The sequence below is a fragment of the Arachis hypogaea genome, chromosome 3, assembly GCF_003086295.3.
Source record: "Arachis hypogaea cultivar Tifrunner chromosome 3, arahy.Tifrunner.gnm2.J5K5, whole genome shotgun sequence".
In the NCBI taxonomy this organism is placed as follows: Eukaryota; Viridiplantae; Streptophyta; class Magnoliopsida; order Fabales; family Fabaceae; genus Arachis; species Arachis hypogaea.
The window spans coordinates 33,951,423-33,974,523 of record NC_092038.1 but is presented as its reverse complement, the minus strand read 5'-3'; the positions used below and the strand labels follow the sequence as shown (position 1 = coordinate 33,974,523).

Here is a 23,101-nt window from a genome sequence, read left to right as displayed (position 1 = left end):
AGGAGAGGGTTTGTTTTCCTTCCTTGTTGTGGTCTTGTAATGTAGCCTGGATGAGGCTTCTATTATTGCCCCCTAGTTTGGTGTTGGCTGATTTTGAAAGTGCATCAGCTCGGGCATTCTGCTCTCGAGGTATGTGTCGGACTTCATATTCCCCGAATTGTCCGAGCTGTTGGTACTGGCTGATTTTGAAAGTGTATCAGCTCGGGCATTCTGCTCTCGAGGTATGTGTCGGACTTCATATTCCCCGAAATGTCCGAGCTATTTTCTGTTTTTGTCCAGGGTCCCCCGAATTGTCCGAGCTGTTCTCTAGTTTTGTCCAGGGTCCCCCAAATTACCCGAGGTATTTTTTCATGGTGGGATCCTCAGCTTGGTTGCTCCCTTCTATTTGTGAGGTGACTACTTGTGAATCACTGGACATGGTAAGCTCCTACCTTCTTAGCTAGCCTTAAACCAGCGAGTAGTGCCTCGTATTCAGCTTGGTCATTTAGCTTGATTTGGCTTCCCTGATCGCTTTATATAATTACGCCTGCACCACTCCTGGTTTTATTTGAAGAGTCGTCCATGTAGAGTTTCCATTTTGTAGGATTTCCCGGGGTGTCAGTGTACTCTGTAATAAAGTCGGCCAGATACTGTGATTTGATGGCTGTCTGAGTTTTATGTCGAAGATCGATTTCAGATAACTTGACTGCCCACTATAGAATTCTTCCTGCTAAGTCTATTTTCTGTAGGATGCCTTCTATGGGCTGGTTGGTCCGAACTCTGATAGTGTGAGCTTGAAAGTATGGGTGGAGTCATCGAGAGGTGAGTATGAGGGCGTAGGCGAACTGCTCTATCTCTTGATAGTTTAGTTCGGCCCCTTGTAGAGCCTTGATGATGAAGTAGACGGGTTGTTGCCCACTTTTGTCTTCTTTAACTAGTGATGAGGCTATTGCCAGACTTCCCACTACGAGGTATAATATGAGCTTTTCACTTTCCCTTGGTTGGGTAAGAATGGGTGGTTGCCCCAAGAATTTTCAAAATCTCGGAAGGCTTGTTTGCACCCCGTAGTCCTATTCAAACCTCTCTCCCTTCCTTAATATACCTCTTTGAGGTGTCCTTTGCAAGATGATTTAGAGATCTTTCCTCCTACGAATCCTCCATGAACATGTCTCTCAGGGGTGTGAGGTGGACGTTCAACTCGTTCGACCTCTTTGGTGTGAGACGTTCGACTTGTCCGACCTCTTTGGTGTGAGGTTGACCTTCAACTTGTCCGACCACTTTGGTGTGAGATGGACCTTCAACTTTGTCCGAACTCTTTGGTGTGAGGTGGACCTTCAACTCGTCCGACCTCTTTGGTGTGAGGTGGACCTTTAACTTGTCTGACCACTTTGGTGTGAGATAGACCTTCAACTTTGTCCGACCTCTTTGTTGTGAAGTGGACCTTCAACTCGTCCGACCTCTTTGGTGTGAGGTGGACCTTCAACTTGTCCGACCACTTTGGTGTGAGGTGGACCTTCAAATTTGTCCGACCTCTTTGGTGTGAGGTGGACCTTCAACTTTGTCCGACCTCTTTGGTGTGAGGTGGACCTTCAATGCGTCCGACCTCTTTAGTTTTTGATTGGGCGAGTTGATGGGATCTTCTCATTGTTGCATATTTCTCTGTAGACATCCACAACAGACACTCGAAGGGGGTGTAATTGTGGTATTTTCTAGGCTTCTCTCCATGTTGATCTTCTTTTTTCTTGGACTCTTTATCCTTATCCCGAGAGGAGTAGGAATGTTCAGTTTTTGAGATCTCTCCTAGTCGAGAGTTTTCCTCCATGTTGATGCACTTCTCTGCTCGTTCTTGTACCTCGTTTAGAGATGTTTGGGTGCTTCCTGGATATCGAGTGGCTAAAAGGTCCTTCTCGTAGACCATTGATGAGGCCCCTGATAGCTGCTTCTGTTGGCAGACTTTGTATGCCCATACATGTTTTGTTGAATCTTTTCATGTTGTTGCGAAGGCTCTCTCGATCTCCTTGCTTGATCCCTAATAGGCTCGGTGCGTGTTTGGCTTTGTTCTTCTGGATGGAAAATAACGGATTGCATCTGAGGCCTCCGTGAGATACATCCTGCTTCTGAAATTGCTAAGATGATGACTTGGATCTGATGTGCCGTTTGTACGGAGTCATGTCTGGAGCTTTGAAGTCCTTTGGGACCTTTAGCTTTCATGATATCTTTGGTGAATGGATCTTGGTCCTTGCAGGAGCTATCCTCATGAGAGGATCGATTAGCTTTGGTCTTGAGATCTGCTTCGAATTTTAGGAGTTTATCCTCCAATTCTCGGCGTTGCATTATTTCCCTTTGTAGGTCTTTCTCAGCCTCTCGTTGATGTAGGGCTTCTTTTTCAAGTTGCTTCGGACGGTCTTGAAGCGCTTCCATGGCTCCCGTGTTTGGAGAATTCTTTTCGTTGTTGAGTTGAGGAGTATCCTTTGGTGTAGTGTCCGAGTTTTTGTGCGGCGTTCTATCCTCTAGATCTGAATCGTGGTTGTTGTCATGGTCATCCGCCATGGTGATGGGATGACTTCCAGGTTCCCCGGCAACGGCGCCAATGTTCCGAGGGTTACCTGAAACTGTAGGTCGATCTCGGACGAGATCTTCTGTACTGGTCAGATCTGTTGTGTCCGACTTGTTGATGGTGGTTGGAGCCGCCATGTCCGACTTGTTGGACTTGGTGGTAGTGCTGATCCTTCATCCCCGGAGGGTGGGGGGTACCTGCAAGGGACTCCGATGCTTAAGTTAGCAAGGGTATTAAGCAGGTAACGAGTAGAATCAGAGTATGAGTTATACCTGGGTGCTCCAGTGTATTTATAATGGTGAGGAGTGACCTCTCTGGAGATAAGATAGTTATCTTATCTTATCTTTGAGTGAAGTCATCTTATCTTTAGGGGAACCGCCTTTATCTTTCTGGGCTTTAGTTGCCTTTAGATTGGGCTGTGTTGCTTTATTTTGGGCCTGCTTTGGGCTCCTTTGGCGATTTGGCCGAGCTCTTTGAGAAGAGGTCGGATAGTCTGTCCTGAAGAGGTCGGTCGGCTTGTTGCTAAACATCCCGGGTCGGACAGCTTGTCCCAGGGTATGAACAATGGGCAACACCATTCAGTCGGTACAGGCTCCGTTCTTCTACCAAGGTATCTAACTAGAGATTGCACTCGAATACCTCGGCCCCGCTCTCTAGTTGCTCTGCCCACTCTCTAGAATCTTCTCTCTAGAAAAATACAAGATCCACTCCAAATGAGGAATCTGCTGCTTCCTACCACGGTTTATATAGGCACCCACATTACACGTAAACCGTTGCTGCCTCCAGCAGTTTACGCACGCATCCCCATAAGCATGGCAGTAGCGGTTTACGCACAACCCAACCTCAACAGAAATCGCGATAGCTCTAGCGGTTTTTGTGTTCAGATTCCCAGACGTAATTCGCAGCTGCCTATAGCAGATTACGTGTATCTATAAACCGCTACTGCTAGTAGCGGTTTCTATAGATATCTGAAACAATGTATTTACATCTCCTATTTTGAAAAGTTGTAAATGGGTAAAATTGGAGAGCAAATAATTTAATTATGTAAATTGCCCTGAAATAATTATATTGGTGAATATCAATACTAGAGTCTTTTATTTACACTTCTTTATTTTATATTTATGATATCTTTCTTATTTATTTATTTTATAACACGTTATTAGTACGAGATTCTGATCAAATTTTAGGAAGACTCAAGTAATAAATTTCCATTATGTTGAAGCTCTCTTATCTTGAATTTAATACTCTTGATATATCTGGACACAACTACTTATCATGGATATTAGATGCTAAAATCTATCTTGATTCAATAGATTTTGGAGATACCATTAAGACTGAAAATAATGCATTCCAGAAGGATAAAGTCAAAGCCATGATCTTCCTTCGTCATCATCTTGACGAAAGATTGAAAAATGAATATCTCACACTAAAAGATCCTGCAGATCTATGGAAAAACCTTGAAAAAAGGTATAATCATCAAAAGACAGTGATACTTTCTCAATCCCGATATGAGTGGATGCACATATGTCTACAGGATTTTAAATTCATAAATGAATACAATTCAACAATGTTTCAAAATACCCCACGAATAAAATTATTTGAAAAAAAGATAAATGATAATGACATGTTAGAGAAAACTTTTTCGACCTTCCAAGCCTCAAATGTGTCCTGCAGTAGCAGTATCAAGAAAAAAAATTTAAAAAATATTCTTAGCTAATTTCTTGGCTTCTTATTGCTGAACGCAATAATGAGTTACTTTTAAAAAATTATGAAGCACGCCCAGCTGGCACTGCCCCATTTCTTGAAGTAAATGTGGCAAATCATAACCCTAGAAGAGGTAAATAGCGAAGTTTTAGTAACAAGAAAAATTGTGGAAGGAAGAAAAATTATGTTCACAAGAAAGGATTACACCAGAAGTGGGATAAAGAAAGAAACAATGGGTAAAATAAATTAATAGAGGATAAATATTTTCTTTGTGGTGAAAAGAGTCATTGGTCACGTACCTGTCGTACCCTAAAGTACCTAGTTGATCTTTATCAAGCATCCTTGAAAAAGGACGACAAAGGAAAGGAGACGAATTTTGTTTTAAAGGATGTTGCTGAAAATTACGCCACTCATTATGAAGTATCTGATTTCTTTGAGGATCTTGAAGGAAATATTTGTCATTTGATTAATGATGGAATAATTTAATATGTGGGTATGTTAAGTACTCATGTAAATAAATAATGTAAGAAACTTCTTGTTAAGTTTTATTTTGAATTTCAAGTATGTCGTATATAAATAATGTTTAATAAAATATTTATGTTTATGAATTTCAAAATTACTAAATGTGCCAAATTCTAAAAAAGTAAAATTTTTAATATATAATACTATGTACAGTACTTCTTAGAAAAACAATCAAAAAAATAATTTTACTGTGCATATACTTTTACTCATTTTATTATTATCTGTTTTTGAAGAAAATAGCAAGGATATATAAGAAAGATGTTTGACTTTTGGATAGTGCAAGTTCGCACACCATTTTCAAAAGTAATATATATTTTACTCATCTTGTGCCAAAAGAAGAATATGTTAATACTATTATTGGCTCAAGCAATGTGATAGAAGGCTCAGAAAGAGCTATAATTTATTTTTTGGAGAAACAAAATTCATAATAAATAATGCACTACTATCTATCATTCTATCAAATCTCTAAAGAACTTGTTGAGTTTTAAAGATATTTGCTAGAATGGATATCATATTGAAACAATGAATGAGAGAAATCATGAGTACTTATGTATCACAACTCATTATTCAAATAAAAAGGTTATATTAGAAAAGTTACATTCACTTTCATTTGAGTTATATTATGCTAAAATTAGTGCAATCGAATCACATGCCATTGTAAACCAGAAGTTTACTAGCCCAAATGAAAGCATAACTTGACACGATCGATTGGGTCATCCTGGAATAACCATGATGCAGAGAATTATTACAAACTCCCATGGAGAACTAGAAGATTCTTAAATCTAGTGAATTTTGTTCTGCTACATGTTCTCAAGGAAAACTAATTTTAAGGCCATCATCATTGAAGATTATATTTGAGTCCTCTGAATTCTTTAAAAGGATTCAAGGCGATATATGTAGACCTATTCATCCACCATGTGGATCTTTTAGATATTTTATGGTCCTAATAGACGCATCTTCGAGATGGTCACATGTGTGCTTATTGTCTTCTCGCAACCTAGCGTTTGCGAGATTATTTGCTCAAATTATTCAATTAAAAGTACAATTTCCAGAAAATCTAATCAAAACAATTCGTCTTGATAATATTGGTAAATTCACTTTCCAAGCCTTTGACTTTTATTGTATGGCTAACGGAATAAGCGTTGAATATCCAGTAGCTCATGTTCACACACAAAATGGGTTAGCAGAATCATTTATTAAACGCCTCTAATTAATTGCTAGACCCTTACTTATGAGAACAAATATCCCAATCTCAGCTTGGGGACATACTATTTTACATGTCGCAGCACTTATTCGTTTGAGGCTAACAAGTTACCATCAGTTCTCTCCTATGCAATTAGCTTTTGGCTAGCAGCCAAATATTTTTCATTTAAGAACATTTGGGTGTGCGATATATATTCCCATTGCACCACCTTCTCGCACCAAAATAGATTCCAAAGAAAATTGGAGATATATGTTGGATATACTTCTCCCACTATAGTGAGGTATCTTGAGATACAAACATGAGATGTGTTTAAAGCTCGATTTACAGATTGTCATTTTGATGAATCAAAACTTCTAACATTAGGTGGAGAGAATAAGCTTCTTGAAAAGGAACTTAATTGGAATGCATCATCCTTGACGCATTTAGATCCTCGATCAGGGTAATGTGAACTAGAAGTTCAAAAGATCATACATTCGCAAAGAATAGCAAATGAATTCCCTGATGCATTTTCTGATACAAAGAGGATAACCAAATCTTATATACCAGCTGAAAATGCCTTAATTTAAAAGTGGTCATTGAAACAAATTCACGCCAGAAGCGTGGTAGACCTGTCAGTTCTAAAGACAAAAATCCTCGAAAAAGAAAAGAGGTAAATACTTTTCCTATTGAAAAAGATAAAGACATGATACCTACATTTGTCCAAAATTCTGATATAGTTTTGACGTCAGAAGACGTTCTATAGCAACCCCAGTTTTTTATAAAAAAAATAAATATTGAGTTATTAGTTTGTTTATGATAATTGTTGATAAGGGTAGGTTTATATTTGAGTCTTGCATGAATAATTATTATGTATTAATAGTAGTTATGTGAGTATATATTTATCTGACATAGTTGAACTTGAGGTATATACCAAAATAAAAAGAATTTTGTTTTTCTGAAAAACTATCGACAAGTTAACATGTAGAGGCTCAATATTAAATAGGTGATAAAAGATAATGCCTTATCTTTAGTACGATCATGACGTGCTAAAAGTTAGGGTATTACATTATGATATCAGAGCAGTTCGTTCCTATTAGAGCCCTGGGGATGGATTGACTATGCTTTACTGTATGCTCTGTGTGTCTGTCATGCGGTAGGACTTGTTCTAATGACAAGAGTTTAAGTTTAGATGCATGACTGTCTATTGATTAATGCTGTTAGTCGACCATTGCATTCCTCATGGTATTAAGTCTGGCCAACTTAATACTAATGACTTATATATATGGGAATACTAATGGGTTATTATGGACAAAATAGAAGTAATAGCTAATGCGAATTACAGGGTTTGGAAACGTTAGAAGTTAAGTTCTAGGGGGTAGCTCCTTATTGATCAACATATAATCCTTATTCGTGCTAATCTGAATCTCTTCCTTGATTACTTACAATGGAATTCTTTGTTTCGAACTTCCTTCTTGGGATGTGTTTGAATATCTTCTGATCATATCTTATCGTTCATACATATCCTTATTTGAGTATGTTTCTAGTTATTGCTTGAATCTTTTGGAACATTATTTCCTATCATTGTCTACCTATCATTATTTTGTGCATCCTTGTTAGAGTATAATTCTAAGCACCTTTTTAAATCTCTGCAGTACACTACACTATTTCTGTCATCTTCATAGGATATGATTTCTTTCACATTTGAAAAACTGAACATGCCAAACCTTTCTATTTCTTTTCTTTGATATTTTTGAAAGTGGAGTTGAAATGAATCTCTTCCATCTTATATCAATTTTAGAGGGCAAAAATTTTTGTAAGGTGGATAGGATATAACAACCTCAGTTTTTTATAAAAAAAATAAATAATGAGTTATTAGTTTGTTTATGATAATTGTTGATAATTTTATTTAAAGAAAATTATTTCTCTAAATGTAATTAAAATAAATTTTTTGATACTTTGAATAATCGAAGAAATGATGAAAATGATATAACTTAATTAAAGTAATTTGTGTTTTGGATTTAAACTTGTATTTTATAAAAGATGATTAATTAGATTATTTTAAATTTTAAATTGGAAATACTTATTTGAATTTTTTAGTATGCTAATAAATTAAATTTTATATGTTCTCAAAATAATTTCTAGTATCATGATTAAATTTCAAATTATTATTTTTAATCTAAAGATTTTGTGAATTTTTTATACTATTAGTATGTATTTTTCTAACTCTAGAATTAGCTACACACTCACTAATTATACTTTCAGCCTCGCTAAGGACACGCGTTCTTTTCTTCCTCACCAACACCATGACTCACTCCCAGTGACACTCATCTTTCACTCCCTCAGCCACGTCCCTTAGCTCTTCACCACTCATTCTTCATCGAATAGTTACCACACATACATTGCTACTAATCCTTCCCTTATTCATCCACATTCCTTTGTTTTCTACCCCTTATTCTCACCAACATATACCACACACAAAGGAAAATAGAGAGTCTGAGCTAGGGGAGATAGAAGGGAGAAGAGGGATTGAGAGAGGAGAAGAGAACACGAGAGAGAAGGAAGGTGCGCCAGGTGGCCACGATTGCCGCACGCCGCTACCGAAGCTCCCCTCACCATCGTCAATGCCGGTTAGGGTAGAGAAGAAGAGGAAGAACGCTGAAGAACAGAGACTGAGGGGAAGGATGGTAACATCACTGCTGTCGTTAGGGCTAGCTGCTAGAGCCACTACCGTCACCCTTGTGCCTCTCTGCGATTGCTGCTGCTACTATTTCTCAATTTGCCCCTTTCACTCCCATTTTCTGCTACAATTATGTCAAGTGTTGACGCTGGTGCTACCCTAAGACTGTAAAGACCACTGCTGGTTCTGTTTGAGAACGTTATTGCTGTTGTCAACGCTGGTCATTGATGGGTGATACAGTTGTTGCGTTATTGGTGTAGTTAGCCAGCAGTCACCGTCGCAGTTCGTATCCGATTCCTTTCAAATTTGATTAACCAAGGTAGGGGTTCGTTTTGAAATTAAGAGTTTTTAAATTAGGAATGCCAAAAAGCTTACTGAATAATTACAAATGATTTGTAAATGCTATGCATGACCAATTAATGAGAATTGATGAAGTTGGAAACAGTTAGTAAATATGAGTATATTTGAGTATATTGCTGAGTTTTGGTAGGATTGATGGTGCTGTAAGGAATTGGGTGATTAGATGAGTTATATGTGTATTTGTAAATTGAGATTCTGTTATTGATGATGATATGGTCATAGTTGCTGCTTGTTGTATTGTGATGAATGATGGTTCGTTATAGATTGATGAATTATTGTGTGCTTGAATGATGATAATTGATGATTTATTATGTGTATGATTGATGTTGAGCTCCTATAGAAAGAAATTATATTTATGATAGTGCAGAAAAGTACATGTTCAATTAAGTATATGTCCACATGTGAAAATGGTGAATGGAAGAGTCTGAACTCCTGGGGCTATGCTAAATACTTTGGCAACTTTGATTAGTCAAAAAAAAGTCGGAATTGTAGTTTTAGTAGAATTTTAGGCTTGAATATATAGTTTGGTAAGAAATGTTGTTAAATTACTTAATGCAAAATTTTCTGCATAATTGGCAGCAAACCAAAATAAAAACTGGGAGTAATCTAGATATAATTTTGAACCAATATATTTTTCTATTAAATTTCAAGAAGTTAAGATTACTCCATAAAAATTTCAGAAAATTTGGCCACGTGGTATGGAAGATATGAATTTTTTAAGTTTAGTAGTTGCTACAGAATTTTCTAATTTTTTGGTTCTATAGTACCAACTTTTAGCCGCTATAACTTTTGATTTATTTGGAATTTTGAGTTTCTTTCAAAAGGATTTTAAAATATCTATCAGTCTATTTTAAGTGAGTACAAATTCCATATCCATTGCTATTTTGTAGAGTTAGTTATGTCTCTTGGAAGCTGGGTTGTTCACAAAGAATTCATAACCAATTACTAAAAATAGGGCAGCACTTCCAATTGATATTTAATTAATCAAACGAGGTGTTATGAATCTGAAATTTGATTGTTCTAACACTTAGAGGTGTTGAGTGTATCCTCACCAAAATTTAAAAGTAATAGATTAGAATTGAATTTATTATAGATTTATCAAAAATAGGGCTGCTTGTTGTATTTGTTTTTCTGAATTCTCTTTAGTGCAGCAACAGATTTTATTAAGTTGGCTACCAAATTCAATTCTAATCCAAATGTGGTAAAACTTGGCTTAGAACCAAAGGATATGTGCAAATTTGTCATAATGTATGAACTTAGTTAAACAAAGGTGTGTAAGTTATCCCTAGGACACGTTTAAAGTTAAATGGTGATACAGAGGTACACCTAATTTCACGGTGATGCAGAGGTATGCTTAGCTGTAAGGTGAAGAGGAGGCATAATAGAAAGTGGGAATTAAAGAATGGAAAAGATACTTAGAGGAAAAGAAAATGGAAGTAATGAATGAAATAAATAAATGAGAATTGTAAGTTAAATGGGCCTTGTGCCAAACTGCTAATGCAAAAGTGCCCGCCTAATTGATAGCCTGAGATTGCTAATGCGGAAATATTTGTCTAACTGATAGCGCTATTCCTTACTATGATACACATTAAAATGTTATTATGATGAGACCTAACTGACATGGGTAACCGTGCTGCCAATGTGTCTAACTGACACAGTAAAGGAACCATATTCGGGGTTCACTCCGAGTAACGTCGGGTTGCGAGTAAACAACCAACGCATGAGCTCAGGGCCTGCACTAGGAATAGGCATGCATCATATTGTTTGTACATTTGTATTTGTTTGTGTTTTGCTTGTTGTATTTTCTGTGTGATTGTGTTGTTTGCCTTGGTGACTCGCTTGTGCGCTTAATTGGTTATTTTGTTAGGTTACGAACTTAGTAATGTGATTTAAAGAAAAGGATTTTAAACGACTTTAAGTATGACCTAGGAAGAATTTAAGGGTTTAATAAAGAAAACTGTATTTGGGATATGAGTTAACTATTTGTATTTTATTCTATATTTTTACGGCATTCACTATCCCTACTGAGAATATGCGAGGACGAAGTTCTCACCCCCTGATGAGCGGATAATTTATACGCTTTTTGGTATTGTTTTTAAGTAATTTCTAGTATGTTTTAGTTACTTTTTAGTATATTTTTGTTAGTTTTTATGCAAAATTCAAATTTCTGGACTTTACTATGAGTTTGTGTGTTTTTCTGTGATTTCAGGTATTTTCTCATTGAAATTGAGAGACCTGAGCAAAAATCTGATTCAGAGGTTGAGAAAGGACTGCATATGCTGTTGGATTCTGACCTCCCTGCACTCAAAGTGGATTTTTTGGAGCTACAGAAGCCCAATTGGGGCGATCTCAAATGCATTGGAAAGTAGACATCTTGGTCTTTCCAAAAATGTATAATAGTTTATACTTTGTCCGAGTCTTGATGGCCCAAACTGGCGTCCAAACGGCCACCAGAGACCTTTTTCTGGCATAAAACGCCAGAACTGGCATCAAAGCTGGACTTAAATGCCCAAACTGGCACCCAAGCTGGAGTTTAACTCCAAGGATGGCCTATGCACGTGAAAGTTTCAAAGCTCAGCCCAAGCACACACGAAGTGGGCCTAGGAAGTGGATTTCTGCACTATCTACTCATTTTCTGTAAACCTAGTTTACTAGTTTAGTATAAATAGCACTTTTTACTATTGTATGGGGGTCTTATTCCCGTGTTTTCGAATTCTTATGCCATTTGGGAGGCTGGCCATTCGGCCATGCCTAGATCTTTTGTTCTTATGTATTTTCAACGGTGGAGTTTCTACACCTCATAGATTAAGGTGAGGAGCTCTGCTATTCCTCATGAATTAATGCAAGTGCTATTGTTTTTCTTTCAATTCACACCTACTTCTTCTCCAAGATATACTCTCGTACTTAATTCAGTTAAGTCAGACTGAAGGGGTGATCCGTGACAATCACCCACTATCGTCAGTACTCGCTTAGCCAATATCCGTGTGCCTGACAACCACAAGCGGTCTACATGATGTTCAACGTAGTCATTGGATGCCAGCTGGAGTATATTCTCTTGGGTCTCTGATCCATGCGTTTGACTAGCATCTCCTGACAACAGAGCATTCAAATCAGAACCTTCGTGGTATAGGCTAGAAACAATTGGCAGCATTTCTGAGATCCAAAAAGTCTAAACCTTATCTGTGGTATTCTGAGTAGGATCTGGGAGGGGATGACTGTGACAAGCTTCAAACCCGCGATTGTTGGATGCAGTGATAGTGCGCAAAAGGATCAATGGATCTTATTCCGACACAAGTGAGAACCGACAAATGATTAGCCCTGTGGTGAGAACCGTAGCCGTACTATTTTCACTGAGAGGACGGATGGTAGCAACTTATAGCTTGCCATGGAAGGGAGGATGCATAATTGGAGGAAGACAACAGGAAAGCAAAGATTCAGAAGCAACAAAGCATCTCCAAATGCTTATCTAAAATTCCCACCAATGAATTACATAAGTATCTTTATCTTGTTTTATGTTTTATTTATCTGTTAATTATCAAAACCTCATAACCATTTGAATCCGCCTGACTGAGATTTACAAGATGACCATAGCTTGCTTCAAGCCGTCAATCTTCGTGGGATCGACCCTTACTCACGTAAGGTATTACTTGAATGACCCAGTGCACTTGCTGGTTAGTTGTACGGAGTTGTGAAAAGTGTGATCACAATTTTGTGCACCCATGTTTTTGGCGCCGTTGCCGGGGATTGTTCGAGTTTGGACAACTGACGGTTCATCTTGTTGCTTGGATTAGGTAATTTTATTTTATGTTTAAGCTCTCTTTTATTTTTATTTTCGAAAAAAAGAAAAATAAAAATACAAAAAAATTTAATAAAATCATAAAAACCAAAAATATTTTGTGTTTCTTGTTTGAGTCTAGTGTTAAATTTTAAGTTTGGTGTCAATTACATGCTTTAATTTTTCTTAATTTTCAAAAACATATGCATTGTGTTCTTCATTGATCTTCAAGTTGTTCTTGATGATTTTCGTTGTTCTGATCTTTAAATTTTCCAATTTTGTGTCTTTTCTTGTTTTTCATATTTATTTTCAAATCCATAGTGTCTAAACATTAAAAATTTCTAAGTTTGGTGTCTTGCATATCTTTCTTTTCTTAAAAATTTTTCAAAATATGTTCTTGATGTTCATCATGATCTTCAAAGTGTTCTTGGTGTTCATCTTGACCTTCAAAGTGTTCTTGCATGCATTACTTGTTTTGATATTAATTTTTCATGTTTTGTGTCATTTTGTTATTTTTCTCTCTCCTCATTAAAAAATAAATAAAAATATCTCTTTTCAAGTAAATAATACAGATAAATGAAGATTTAGAACATACATCAGAGGAATCACAGAAAAAAAGCTGGGCGTTTAGAAAAATTCCCAGTAAGAAAGGAATTCTGGCGTTAAATGCTAGCCAGGGTATCTGGATGACACAGGGGAGGTAATTTCGTTTCAAATTCAAATTTTTTTCAAATTTTCATGTTTTAATTCTTGATTTTAAAATTTTATCTTTCTCTTTTAATGCTTTTGAAAATTTTAAAACTAATTTTTAAAAAAAAATCTTTTTCTTAAATTTTCAAAAAAAAAAGAAAAAAAATCCTTGCTAACAATTAATGTTTTGATTCAAAACTTTTAAGTTTGTTACTTTCTTGTTAAGAAAGGTTCAATCTTTGAATTCTAAAATCATATCTTTTAGTTTCTTGTTAGTCAATTCATCAATTTTAAAAATCAAATCTTTTTAATTCCCTTTTTAATTTTCTTTTCAATTATATCTTTTCAATCATATCCTTTTTCAATCAGATCTTTTTCAATCACATCTTTTTTTTTTTAATTTTAATTTCAAAATCTTTTTCTAACTCCTTATCTTTTTCAAAATTTATTTTCAAATCTTTTTCACTTCTCATTTTTGAAAATCGCTAACCCCTTTTTCAAAAATCTTTTTAATTAACTAATTGTTTTAAATCCTAATTTAAATGTTATTTCTTTTAAATTTTTGAAAACTCATTTTCTCTCATCTCTTTCTATTTATTTTATTTAATTGCTAACATTCCTCCTCCACTCATCTAAAAATTTTTTTTCGAACTCACCTCCTCTCTCTTCTTATTCTTCTACTCCTTTTCTTCTGACACATCAAGGAGTCTCTATACTGTAACATAGAGGATTTCACTACTCCCTTTTATTCTCTTCTTTTTCATATGAGCAGAAACAGGGATAAAAACATTCTTGTTGAAGCTGATCCTGAACCTTAAAGGACTTTGAAGAAGAAGCTAAGAGAAGCTAAAGTACAACACTCCGGAGAGGACCTCTTAGAGAATTTTGAAAAAGAAGTAGACATGGTAGCCGAATCCAACAACAATGCAAGAGATGCAAGGATGATGCTTGGTGACTATACTGCACCAACTTCCAACTTCTATGGAAGAAGCATCTCAATTCTTACCATTGGAGCAAACAACTTTGAGCTTAAGCCTCAATTAGTTTCTCTAATGCAGCAAAATTGCAAGTTTCATGGACTTTCATCGGAAGATCCTCATCAGTTCTTAGCTGAATTCTTGCAAATCTGTGATACTGTTAAGACCAATGGGGTTGATCTTGAGGTCTACAAACTTATGCTTTTCCCCTTTGCTGTAAGAGACAGAGCTAGAACATGGTTAGACTCACAACCTAGAGAAAGCCTGAACTCTTGGGACAAGTTGGTCAATACTTTCTTGACCAAATTCTTTCCACCTCAAAAGATGAGCAAGCTTAGAGTTGAAGTCCAAACCTTCAAACAGAAGGAAGGTGAATTCATCTATGAAGCTTGGGAAAGATACAAGTAATTAACCAAAAAGTGTTCTTCTGACATGCTTCCAGAATGGAGCATCATATGTATATTCTATGATGGTTTGTTTGAATTGTCCAAGATGTCATTGGACCATTCTGCTGGTGGATCTCTTCATCTGAAAACCCCTGCAGAAGCCTAGGAACTCATTGAGATGGTTGCAAATAACCAGTTCATGTACACTTCTGAAAGAAATCTTGTGAATAATGGGATGACTCAGAAGAAAGGAGTTCTTGAGATTGATACTCTGAATGCCATATTAGCTCAGAATAAAATATTGACTCAGCAAGTCAATATGATTTCTCAAAATCTGACTGGATTGCAAGCTACATCCGGCAATGCTAAAGAAGCCTCATCTGAAGGAGAAGCTTATGACCCTGAGAATCCTGCAATGGAAGATGTGAATTACATGGGAGAATCCTATAGAAACACCTATAATTCTTCATGGAGGAATCATCCAAATTTCTCATGGAAGGATCAACAGAAGCCTCAATAAGGCTTCAACAACAATAATGGTGGGAGAAATAAGTTTGGCAATAGCAAACCTTTTCTATCATCTTCTCAACAACAGACAGAGAATTCTGAGTAGAGCCTCTTTGGCCTAGCAAACATAGTCTCTGATCTATCTAAGGCCACTCTCAGTTTCATGACTGAAACAAGGTCCTCCATCAGAAATTTGGAGGGACAAGTGGGTCAGCTGAGTAAAAGAGTTACTGAAACTCCTCTTAGTACTTTCCCAAGTAATATAGAAGAGAATTCCAAAAGAGAGTGCAAGGCCATAACCACATCCAAAGTGGCCGAACCTGGAGAGAGTGAAAAGACAGTGATTCCCAGTGAGGAAGACCTCAAGGGATGTCTACTGACCAATAAGGAGTTCCCTATTGAGGAACCAAAAGAATCTGAGGCTCATACATAGACCATAGAGATTCCACTGAACTTACTATTGCCATTCATGAGCTCTGATGAATATTCTTCCTCTGAAGAGGGTGAAGACATTGTTGAAGAGCAAGTTGCTATGTATCTGGGAGCAATTATAAGCTGAATGCCAAGTTATTTGGTAATGAGACTTGGGAGGATGAACCTCCATTGCTTATCAATGAACTGAATACATGGATTCAGCAGACATTGGCTCAAAAGAAATCAGATCCCGGAAAGTTCTTAATACCTTGCACCATAGGCACCATGACCTTTGAAAAGGCTCTGTGTGACCTGGGTTCAGGTATCAACCTCATGCCACTCTCTGTGATGGAGAAACTAGGGATCTTTAAGTACAAGCTGCAAGAATCTCACTAGAGATGGCAGACAAATCAATGAAATAGGCTTATGGACTTGTAGAGGATGTCTTAGTGAAGGTTGAAGGCCTTTATGTCCCTGCTGACTTCATAATCCTAGACACTGGGAAGGATGAGGATGAATCCATCATCCTTGGAAGATCCTTCCTAGCCACAACAAGGGCTATGATTGATGTGGACAGAGGAGAGTTAGTCCTGCAATTGAATGAGGACAACCTTGTGTTCAAGACTCAAGGATCTTCTTCTGTAAACATGGAGAAGAAGCATGAAAAGCTTCTCTCAATACAGAGTCAGACAGAGCCCCCACACTCAACTTCTAAGTTTGGTGTTGGGAGGCCACAACCATGCTCTGAGCATCTGTGAAGCTCTGTAAGAGCTTCCTGTCAAGCTATTGACATTAAAGAAGCGCTTATTGGGAGGCAACCCAATTTTATTTATCTATATTAATTACTTTTTCATTATATTTTCTAGTGTTAGTCTATGTCTTCTTTAGTTTGATGACCATGTGAAGTCACAAAACAGCTACAAAATTAAAACAGGAATAAAAAATAGCACACCTTGGAGGATGAGCTAAACGCCAGTAATGCTAGCAAAGTGGGCGTTTGACGCCCAGTCTGGCACCATTCTGGGCGTTAAACGCCAGAAAGGGTGTCTGGTGTCTGGCTAGCATTAAACACTAGTAAGTGTAGCAAAATGGGCATTTAACGCCTAGTCTGGCAGCATTCTGGGCGTTAAATGCTAGAACTGGCAGCCAGACTGGTGTTTAATTCCAGAAATGGGCAGCAGCCTGGCGTTCAACGCCAGAAATGCCACACAGAGGGCGTTTAAATGCTAAAAAGGTGCAGGGATGAAAAATCCTTGACACCTCAGGATCCGTAGACCCCACAGGATCCCTACCTACCCCAATCCATTCTCACTCCTCTTCACACCTTTCCATAACACCCTTTCCCAAACACCATTCACCTATCAAATTCGACCCTCTTCCCCATAACCTCTTCACCACTCACATCCATCCACTCTTTCCCATCATACAACCCACCTACCCCCACTCACTCAAATTCAAAGAATTTCCCTCCCAAACCCAGCCCCTAGCACACGGATTCCCTCTCCCCCTTACCCTATATATACCCCTCATCACTCCTTCACTTTCACACATCATAACCACCCAAAACTCCCCTTGGCCAAACCATTCACACACCTCTATCTCCTTCATCTCTTCTTCCTCTAATCATTTCTTTCTTCTTCTGCTCGAGGACGAGCAAACCTTTTAAGTTTGGTGTGAAAAAAAGCTCTGCTTTTTACTTTTCCATAACCATTAATGGAACCTAAGGCCGGAGAAACCTCTAGGAAGAGGAAAGGGAAGGCAGTTGCTTCCAACTTCGAGTCATGGGAGATGGAGAGATTCATCTCAAAAGCCATCACTAGAAAGAGGATGGAGCAAACAAGAGAGCCCACTCGTGTACCTCAACAAAAGCATGAGGAAGTCCCTCATCAAGAAGTCCCTGAGATGCCTCAAGGGATGCATTTTCCTCCACATAACTATTGGGAGCAACTCAACACCTCTTTAGGAGAATTGAGCTCCAACATGGAGCAACTGAGACTGGAGCACCAAGAGCACTCCATCATCCTCCATAAAATCAGAGAAGATCAAAGAGCCATGAGGGAGGAGCAACAAAGGCAAGGAAGAGATATTGAGGAGCTAAAGCACTCCATAGGATCTTCAAGAGGAAGAACTAGCCGCCATCACTAAGGTGGACCTGTTCTTTAATTTCCTTGTTCTTATTTTTCTATTTTTCAGTTTCCTATGCTTGATGTTTTGTCTATATTTGTGTCTTTATTACATGATCATTAGTGTCTAGTGTCTATGTCTTAAAGCTATGAGTTTTCCATGAATCCTTCACCTTTCTTAAATGAAAAATGTTTCTATTTGCAAAAGAACAAGAAGTACATGAATTTCGAATTCTATCTTGAAATTAGTTTAATTATTTTGATGTGGTGGCAATAATTTTTGTTTTCTGAATGAATGCTTGAATAGTGCATATTTTTTATAGTGAAGTTTATGAATGTTAAAATTGTTGGCTCTTGAAAGAATAATGAAAAAAGAGAAATGTTATTGATAATCTGAAAAATCATAAAATTGATTCTTGAAGCAAGAAAAAAAAGTAAAAAATACAAAGCTTGCGAAAAAAAATTAGGCAAAAAAAAGAGAAAATAGAAAAAAAGAAAGAAAAAGAAAAAGCAAGCAGAAAAAGCTAATAGCCCTTTAAACCAAAAAGCAAGGGTAAAAAGGATCCAAGGCTTTGAGCATCAGTGGATAGGAGAGCCCAAATGAATAAAATCCTGGCTTAAGCAGCTAATTCAAGCTGTCCCTAACCATGTGCTTGTGTCATGAAGGTCCAAGTGAAAAGCTTGAGACTAAGTGGTTAAAGTCGTGATCCAAAGTAAAAGAGTGTGCTTAAGAACTCTGGACACCTCTAACTGAGGACTCTAGCAAAGCTGAGTCACAATCTAAAAAGGTTCACCCAGTTATGTGTTTGTGGCAATTATGTATCTGGTGGTAATACTGGAAAATAAGATACTTAGGATCACGGCCAAGACTCATAAGTAGCTGTGTTCAAGAATCAACATACTGAACTAGGAGAATCAATAACACTATCTTAATTCTGAGTTCCTATAAATGCCAATCATTCTGAATTTCAAAGGATAAAGTGAGATGCCAAAACTGTTCAGAAGTAAAAAGCTACTAGTCCCGCTCATCTAATTGGAACTAAACTTCATTGATATTTTGAAATTTATTGTATATTCTCTCCTTTTTATCCTATTTTGTTTTCAGTTGCTTGGGGACAAGCAACAATTTAAGTTTGGTGTTGTGATGAGCAGATAATTTATACGTTTTTTGGCATTGTTTTTAGGTAATTTCTAGTATGTTTTAGTTACTTTTTAGTATATTTTTGTTAGTTTTTATGCAAAATTTACATTTCTGGACTTTACTATGAATTTTTGTGTTTTTCTTTGATTTCAGGTATTTTCTGGCTAAAATTGAGGGACCTGAGCAAAAATCTGATTCAGAGGCTGAGAAAGGACTGTAAATGCTGTTGGATTCTGAACTCCCAATTGGCGCGCTCTCACTTGTGTTGGAAAGTAGACATCTTGGGCTTTCCAGCAATGTATAATAGTCTATACTTTGCCTGAGACATGATGGCCCAAACTGGCGTCCAAACGGCCACCAGAGACTTTTTCTGGCGTAAAACGCCAGAACTAGCACCAAAGCTGGAGTTAAACGCCCAAACTGGCACCCAAGCTGGCGTTTAACTCCAAGGATGGCCTATGCACGTGAAAGCTTCAAAGCTCAGCCCAAGCATACACCAAGTGGACCCCGGAAGTGGATTTCTGCACTATCTACTTATTTTCTGTAAACCTAGTTTACTAGTTTAGTATAAATAGCACTTTTTACTATTGTATGGGGGTCTTCTTTCCCTGTTTTCGAATTCTTATGCCATTTGGGAGGCTAGCCATTCGGCCATGCCTAGACCTTTTGTTCTTATGTATTTTCAACGGTGGAGTTTCTACACCTCATAGATTAAGGTGAGGAGCTCTGCTGTTCCTCAAAAATTAATGCAAGTACTATTGTTTTTCTTTCAATTCACGCCTACTTCTTCTCCAAGATATACTCTCGTACTTAATTCCGTTAAGTCAGACTGAAGGGATGATCCGTGACAATCACCCATTATCTTCAGTACTCGCTTAGCCAAGATCCTCGTGCCTGACAACCACAAACGGTCTACATGATGTTCAACGTAATCATTGGACGCCAGCTGGAGTATATTCTCTTGGGTCTCTGATCCATGTGTTTGACTAGCATCTCCTGACAACAGAGCATTCAAATCAGTGAGATCAGAACCTTTGTGGTATAGGCTAGAAACAATTGGCAGCATTTCTGAGATCCAAAAAGTCTAAACCTTATCTGTGGTATTCTGAGTAGGATCTGGGAGGGGATGACTGTGACGAGCTTTAAACTCGCGACTGTTGGGCGCAGTGACAGTGTGCAAAAGGATCAATGGATCTTATTCCGACACAAGTGAGAACCGACAGATGATTAGCCCTGTGGTGAGAGCCGTAGTCAGACCATTTTCACTAAGAGGACGGATGATAGCCATTGACAGCGGTCATCCACCAACTTACAGCTTGCCATGGAAGGGAGGATGCATAATTGGAGGAAGATAACAGGAAAGCAGAGATTCAGAAGCAACAAAGCATCTTCAAACGCTTATCTGAAATTCTCACCAATGAATTACATAAGTATCTTTATCTTATTTTATGTTTTTATCTATTAATTATCAAAACCTCAAAACCATTTGAATCCGCCTGACTGAGATTTACAAGATGACCATAGCTTGCTTCAAGCCGTCAATCTCCGTGGGATCGACCCTTACTCACGTAAGATATTACTTGGACGACCCAGTGCACTTGCTGGTTAGTTGTGTGGAGTTGTGAAAAGTGTGATCACAATTTCGTGCACCACCCCTAACATATCTTTTGTTTTAGCAACAGGTTCAGGAATCCTCGACGAGGAGCCGCGACTAATCCACAAGGTTTTACATATATATGTAATCGTATTTTTAGTTTTTGGTTTAATCTTTGATTTTATTTTCCCCTCGCCCTTGATGTTTTAAAGTGTATTTTTATAGAGGGGTAGGTTTATAGTTGAGTCTTGCATGAATTATTATTATGTATTAATAATAGTTATGTGAGTATATGTTTATCTGACATAGTTGAGCTTGAGGTATATATCAAAATAAAAAGAATTTTGTTTTTCTGAAAAACTATCGACAAGTTAACATGTAGAAGTTCAATATTAAATAGCTGACAAAAGGATAACGCCTTATCTTTAGTACGATCAAGACGTGCTAAAAGTTAGGGTGTTACACATTCAGGTACCTGAAAATTCTGAAAATGATGAGATCTTGATAAATTATGTCTTTACAGGAGAAAAATGAGACCTGAAAAGGACAATTATCAATGAAATATTTGCAGATAATGTAGCATTAAATATCATGCATGAAAGTAAGGATCTTGAGCTAAGAACAGTCGAAGAATGTCAACAAATGAATGATTGTCCAAAAATGAAAGAAGCTATGAAGGCTGAATTAGACTCACTTGCAAAACATGAAGTCTTTGGATCTGTAGTCCGTATAGCAGAAGATGTAAAACTTGTTGGATACAGATGGATATTTGTGAGAAAACAAAATGAGAAAAATGAAGTTGTATGCTATAAAACTCAACTTGTGGCACAAGGTTTCTTCACAAAGGTCCGGTATAGATTATGAATAAACATATTCCGCTGTAATGGATACAAATAACATTGCGTTATTTAGCCAGTTTATCCGCATATGATAAACTACGTATGCATTTAATGGATGTGGTAACAGCCTACTTATATAGTTCATTAGATCGTGATATCTATATGAAAGTTCCTAAATGACTAAAGATATCTAAACCATCCAATGAATGTTCACAGGGATTATACACAGTCAAATTGCAAAGATCTTTATATAGTCTAAAGCAATCTGGACGAATGTGGTATAATCGTCTTATTGAGTATCTGGTAAAAAATGGATTCAAGAATGATAATATCTACCCATGTATTTTCATAAAGAAATCTGTATCTGGATTCATTATAATTGCTGTGTACATTGATGATTTAAATATCACTGGAACTCCTGAAGAGATTCCAACAATTATAAAAGCTCTAAAAGAAGAGTTTGAGATGAAAGATCTTGAAAAGACTAAATTTTGTCTCGGCCTGCAGATCGAGCATACAAAAAATAAGATCTTTATTCATCAAACAATATACACAAAAAAGATCTTAAAGAGATTTTATATAGATAAGTCACATCCATTAAGAACCCCAATGATCGTAAGGTCTTTGAATGTGGAAAAAGATCAATTCTGTCTTAAAGAAAAAAAATAAAGATATCCTTAGTCTTGAAGTACCATATCTTAGTGCCATTGGAGTGCTAATGTATCTTGCTAATAATACATGACCCAGTATATCATTTGCTGTGAATTTATTAGCAAGATATAGTTCCTCTCCAACCAAAAGACATTGAAATGGAATCAAACAAATCTTTCGATATCTTTATAGAACAGTTGATATGAGATTGTTTTATCCATATGGATCCAAGTCACAACTAGTTGGCTATGCCGATATAGGATACTTGTCTGACCCACACAAAGGGAGATCTCAAATAGGATATCTGTTCACATATGGTGGTACAGCTATATCATGGAGGTCCACGAAACAGACGATTGCAGCAACATCCTTTAATCATGCTGAAATACTAGCAATACATGAAGCTAGTCGCAAGTGTTTTTGGTTCAGGAGTTCAATCCAATATATTCTGTTATCATGTTGATTGATTGATCATAAGATAGCTCCAACTGTTCTGTTTGAAAATAATACAGCATGCACTGCTCAACTTAAGAGTGGATACATCAAAGGTGATAGAGCAAAATATATTTTTCCCAAATTCTTCTTCACTCATGACCTTTAAAATTAAGGAACAATTGATATCCAACAGACCCGCTCAAGCGATAATCTAGCAGATTTATTTACAAAGTCACTCCCAAAATCTTCCTTTGAAAAATTGGTACATCAGATTGAGATGCGCCGATTTCGAGATATTAAATAATGTCGATAAGAGGGAGAGACTGTACTCTTTTTCCCTTGTTCAGGTTTTTTCCCATTTGATTTTTCTTGACAAGGTTTTTAATGTGGCAATCCCCATCACAAAAGATTTTATACTCTTTTTCTTTCACTAAAGTTTTTTTTTCTATTGAATTTTTTTTAGTACGGTTTTAATGATGTATAATCCTAAATAGTCATTCAAAGAGAAGTGTTGTGATAATTATGAGATGGATTCCCATTTAACATGGGCGGCTCAGCTTTTTGTTACCAAGAAAAATTATATTTAA

General features: G+C 37.0%; 1 long non-coding RNA gene and 1 other non-coding gene across 2 annotated transcripts; one reads left to right on the top strand and one right to left on the bottom strand.

The window, feature by feature from the left end:
* Positions 1-8,178: 8,178 nt before the first annotated feature.
* Positions 8,179-19,785, top strand: LOC140183767 (uncharacterized). Its single transcript, XR_011879757.1, has 3 exons — positions 8,179-8,941; positions 11,192-17,877; positions 19,149-19,785. It is a non-coding gene; the product is annotated as an uncharacterized lncRNA (long non-coding RNA).
* LOC112793233 (small nucleolar RNA R71) lies at positions 14,755-14,862 on the bottom strand. The gene has a single exon (XR_003197936.1). It is a non-coding gene; the product is annotated as a small nucleolar RNA R71 (small nucleolar RNA).
* Positions 19,786-23,101: the final 3,316 nt, after the last annotated feature.